Source organism: Coregonus clupeaformis, chromosome 29 (genome assembly GCF_020615455.1).
Source record: "Coregonus clupeaformis isolate EN_2021a chromosome 29, ASM2061545v1, whole genome shotgun sequence".
Taxonomy (NCBI): Eukaryota; Metazoa; Chordata; class Actinopteri; order Salmoniformes; family Salmonidae; genus Coregonus; species Coregonus clupeaformis.
In genome coordinates, this window is record NC_059220.1 from 54,071,377 (window position 1) to 54,077,351 (window position 5,975).

Genomic DNA, 5,975 nt, shown 5'->3' on the forward strand with positions numbered 1-5,975 from the left:
TTCTTAGCCTTGCCATATGTGGTTACTTTTTATATGCATATATTTAAACCAATATATATTCCTCATTGTTTGACCCATACTGATGAGGACCCAGAGCCCAGTCAGGTATTGGTTAAAAGTCTGGAAGGTTTTCCTCTAAATTAACCTCCACATTTTTCTATTGGGCTTTGTAACCATGGCAAGCCCATCCACCCCCAGGAACAACTCCATACAAACATTCAGAAATCCCAAATGGACAGTACATTGGTCCTCCTTTAACATTTACACAATTTCCCATATTCATTTACATATTGTCCTGGAGCTCCCTGAACTGGATGTCTTTCTTTATAAACATTGCTCCCCACTTTTGTTTAGTTATAGCATTTCCCATACATGTGTTAGTATCCTAACACATCAACATATGCAACTTTGTCTTAACAATAATATCTAGGACATGTTAAGAATGATGTCAATATCTTTAGCTTACATAACCTTTTTCACCCATATCACAAGTATTATAACAATCAAAATAATCAATATCAATATCTAATCCATTAATTGCAATGTCAACATCACTAGGCATTAATATTAATAACTTATTCATATCAATCAGTCCACTTATAATTTATAATCAAATTAATTACCCAAAACAACTTTAGAATGACAATTCTTAGTCACCTTTGTTCCATCATTCAAAGTTAAAACTCTCACCTTGGCACATATTGACACTGGCGGAATGTATATTTATATTATAATAATTCTAGCATTAACTTTCTCATAACGAGAATTACAACAGATCAGTATCTTAATGCATTCCTAGTCTAAATTACTATAAATTTAGCAGTGTATAATACCTCCTCAATCAACATACTACCTCAACTAACAGTCCCTTCCTCTACCGGCACTCAATCTTCTGGCGTCTTCATTATGTTCTTCAGATAGCTTCATAGTTAATCTTGGATTGCCCATGGCAATGTCCCAATTCCAATGTCACACCTGAACCCCCTCATCTCTACCCCCATTCTGTTTTGTCCATTTGCCAACCAGTATACCCAAACTATGAAGAACGTTGCATTGGCATAGACCTCTCTCTTCCTGCTCACTCCACATGGACTCCTGTCACATTCTTGAGAGAAAAGGCACAAAAGAGAAGGCAATTGTGTCAGGAGCTGATGTGGATGTGGTGTAGGAGTCAGGCGCAGGACACAGAGGCTTAGTCCAACAGACTTTACTTGTCATAACGTGACAAAATACAAAATACGGGCCTCGAAACAAACAGAGGCGAGCGATTACGCAAACTGTGCGTAAAAACATCAAAACAAATAAACAGAGCAGAAACTCGCAGCACCTACGGACAGGCGGACAATAACACACAACACAAGACTAACCAAATGAGAAACTTATAGGAGACATAATCAACCAAACAGGAAACAGGTGTACACAATCAGACAAAACCAAACAGACATCGAAAACATCAAACGGTGATAGCTAGTACTCCGGGGACGACGACCGCCGAAGCCTGCCCGAACAAGGAAGAGGAGCAGCCTCTGCCAAAACCGTGACAGTACCCCCCCCTTGACGCGCGGCTCCAGCCGTGCGCTGACCCCGGCCTCAGGGACGACCAGGAGGACGCGGAGCAGGGCGCGTAGGGTGTCCACGGTGGAACTCCGTCAGGAGAGACGGGTCTAGGATGTCTCTCCTCGGCACCCAGCACCGTTCCTCCGGACCGTACCCCTCCCACTCCACGAGATATTGGAGACCCCCCATCCGACGTCTCGAATCCAAGATGGACCGAACTGTGTACGCCGGAGCCCCCTCGATGTCCAGTGGGGGCGGAGGAGTCTCTCTTATCTCATCGTCCTGGAGTGGACCAGCTACCACCGGCCTGAGAAGAGACACATGGAACGAGGGGTTAATATTCTTATAATCAATAGGCAGTTGTAACCTGTAACACACCTCGTTCAATCTTCTCAGGACTTTAAAAGGCCCCACAAACCGCCGACCCAGTTTCCGGCAGGGCAGGCGGAAGGGTAGGTTTCTGGTAGAGAGCCAGACTCGATCACCAGGTGCGTACACCAGCCCCTCACTGCGGTGGAGATCGGCGCTCGCTTTCTGACGACGGATGGCCCGCTGCAAGTGGACGTGTGCAACGTTCCACGTCTCCTCCGAGCGCCGCACCCACTCATCCACCGCAGGAGCCTCGATCTGGCTCTGCTGCCACGGTGCCAGAACCGGCTGGTAACCTAACACACATTGGAAAGGGGTTAGATTGGTTGAGGAGTGGCGGAGAGAGTTCTGGGCCATCTCTGCCCAGGGGACATACCTCGCCCACTCCTCCGGCCGGCCCTGGCAATATGATCAAAGAAACCTACCCACATCCTGGTTCACACGTTCCACCTGCCCATTACTCTCCGGGTGGTAACCCGAGGTCAGGCTCACCGAGACCCCCAAACGCTCCATAAACGCCCTCCAGAATCTGGAGGTAAACTGGGGACCTCGATCAGACACTATATCCTCGGGTACCCCGTAGTGCCGGAACACGTGGGTGAATAGTGCTTTGGCGGTCTGTAGGGCAGTAGGAAGACCCGGCATTGGGAGCAGACGACAGGCCTTAGAGAACCGATCCACAACGACCAGTATAGTAGTATTCCCCTGTGAGGGGGGAAGGTCTGTGACGAAATCTACCGAGAGGTGAGACCATGGTCGTTGTGGAACGGGCAGGGGTTGTAACTTTCCCCTGGGCAGGTGTCTAGGCGCCTTACACTGGGCGCACACCGAGCAGGAGGAGACATAAACCCTCACATCCCTGGCTAACGTTGGCCACCAGTACTTAGCGCTAAGGCAGTGCACAGTCCGGCCAATACCAGGATGTCCAGAGGAGGGTGACGTGTGAGCCCAATATATCAGTCGATCCCGAACCTCGAGCGGAACGTACGTCCGACCCACCGGGCACTGTGGAGGACTAGGGTCGGTACGCAATGCCCGCTCGATTTCAGCATCGACCTCCCACACTACCGGTGCCACCAGATAAGACTCCGGCAGTATGGGAGTGGGCTCAACGGACCTCTCCTCCGTGTCATACCGCCGAGACAGTGCGTCTGCCTTACCGTTCTGGGACCCAGGGATGTACGTGATCTTAAATACGAACCGGGCTAAAAACATGTTCCACCGCGCCTGGCGAGGGTTCAATCTCCTAGCTGCCCGGATGTACTCCAGGTTACGGTGGTCAGTCAAAATGAGAAAAGGGTGTTGAGCCCCCTCAAGCCAATGCCTCCACACCTTTAGGGCCTGTACCACGGCTAACAGCTCCCTGTCCCCTACGTCATAATTTCGGCTCCGCCGGGCTGAGCTTTTGGAGTAAAAAGCACAGGGGCGGAGTTTAGGAGTGGCGTGCCGGACCGTTCTCGAAAGTACGGCCCCCAATACCCGGCCTCTGACGCGTCAACCTCTACCTGAAATGGTAAAGCGGGATCCGGATGCGCCAGCACCGGAGCCGAAGTAAACAGGTCCTTCAGTCTCCCAAAAGCCATGTCCGCCTCGGCTGACAACTGCAAACGCACCGGACCCCCCTTCAACAGAGACGTTATGGGAGCTGCCACCTGTCCAAAACCCCGGATAAACCTCCGGTAGTAATTTGCAAACCCCAAAAACCGCTGCACCTCTTTAACAGTGGTTGGAGTTTGCCAATTACGCACGGCTGACACTCGGTCAACCTCCATCTTCACCCCTGACGCAGACAACTGATAACCCAAAAAGGAGATAGACTCCTGGAAAAACAGACATTTCTCTGCCTTGACATACAGGTCGTGCTCCAACAGCCTCCTCAACACTCGGGCGCACCAGGGCTACATGCTCGGCTCGGGTAGAAGAGTACACAAGAATGTCATCAATGTACACGACCACACCCTGCCCCTGCATGTCCCTGAAGATCTCATCTACGAAGGATTGGAAGACTGAAGGAGCGTTCATCAACCCGTATGGCATGACGAGATACTCGTAATGACCTGAGGTGGTACTAAATGCTGTCTTCCATTCATCGCCCCCTCTAATGCGCACCAAGTTGTATGCGCTCCTGAGATCTAGTTTTGTGAAGAAACGCGCCCCGTGCAATGACTCCGTCATAGTCGCAATCAGCGGGAGTGGATAACTGTATTTCACCGTGATCTGATTGAGACTACGGTAATCAATGCACGGGCGCAAACCTCCATCCTTCTTCTTCACAAAAAGAAGCTTGAGGACGCAGGGGAAGTGGATGGCCGTATGTATCCTTGTCTCAGAGATTCGGCTATGTAAGTCTCCATAGCTCTCTTCTCCTCTTGAGACAGAGGATACACATGGCTCCGTGGAAGCGCTGCTCCTGCCTGGAGGTCTATCGCACAATCTCCCTGCCTATGAGGAGGCAACTGCGTCGCCCTCGATTTACTGAACACGATTGCCAAATCCTCATACTCAGGGGGAATGTGCAGTGCGGGCACCTGGTTTGGACTCTCCACCGAGGTCGCCCCCACGGAAACACCTAGACATCACCCCACACACTGGGCAGACCACTCCTTAAGAGTCCTCTGTTGCCACGAAATAGAAGGATTATGGGTAATCAACCAGGGAAGCCCCAACACCACCGGATACGCAGGAGAGTCAATCAGATATAGCTGAATAGTTTCCTCATGACCCCCCTGCGTCCTCATCCTAAGTGGCGCTGTGACCTCCCTAATCAACCCAGATCCCAAGGGACGGCTGTCTAAAGCATGGACAGGAAATGGGGCGTCGACTGGAAGAAGGGGAATTCCTAGTTTTAAACAAAAATGTCGATCAACAAAATTCCCAGCTGCGCCTGAATCTACTAGCGCGAATGAGGTGCAACCTGTGGAAAATGTACAGGTAAACAGACGTGCACAACAGAGAGCTCTGGGTAAGTGGGATGCCTACTCACCTGGAATGACTCCCCAGTGCGTGGCCTGTCGTCCTCTCCCCTAGGAGACCCTCCCCAGCACCTGGCCGCAGTGTGCCCTCCACGGCCACAGTTGGTGCAGGGGACAGCCCCCCTCGGGCTCCTCCTCCTCCTCTCTCTAGCGTCAGCACCTCCGAGCTCCATAGGGCTCGGCTCGGAGGTGCTGGAGGGTGGAATGGACGACCCCCACTCGGAACGTCCGCGGGTTGCCAGCAGGGTGTCAAGCCGGATGGACATGTCCACCAGCTGGTCGAAGGTGAGGTGGGCATCCCTGCAGGCCAACTCTCGACGGACGTCCTCCCGTAGACTACATCGGTAGTGGTCGATGAGGGCCCGCTCATTCCACCCTGCATCCGCCGCTAGAGTCCGAACTCCAGGGCGAACTCCTGTGCACTCCTCCTCCCCTGTCGGAGGTGGAACAGACGCTCCCCCCGCCGCCTTCCCCTCAGGTGGATGGTCGAACACTGCCCTGAAGCGGCGGGAGAACTCCGCGTAGGTGATGGTGGCGGCGTCTATTCCCCTCCATTCGGCGTTGGCCCATTCCAACGCCTTGCCGGTGAGACAGGAGATGAGGGCGGAGACGCTCTCGTATCCCGAGGGCGCCGGGTGTATGGTGGCCAGGTAGAGTTCCACCTGCAGGAGGAACCCCTGACACCCGGCTGCGGTACCATCATATGCCCTCGGGAGCGAGAGCCGAATACCACTGGGTTCCGGTGCTGGAAGAGGAGGACTGGCCGATGGTGATGGTAAGGTGTGTGGAGGTGTGGGCACCTCTCCGGTGACCAAACGGCGCAGAGTGTTAGACACCTCGTTCATGGCGGCCCCAAGTTGCCGGATCATGGTGTCCTGATCGCTGATCCGTTCCTCCAGCGACTTGGGTGCCGCCGCTGCTCCTGCTGACTCCATGGTGGTGTGTTATTCTGTCAGGAGCTGATGTGGATGTGGTGTAGGAGTCAGGCGCAGGACACAGAGGTTTAGTCCAACAGACTTCACTTGTCATAACGTGACAAAATACGGGCCTCGAAACAAACAGAGGCGAGCGATTACG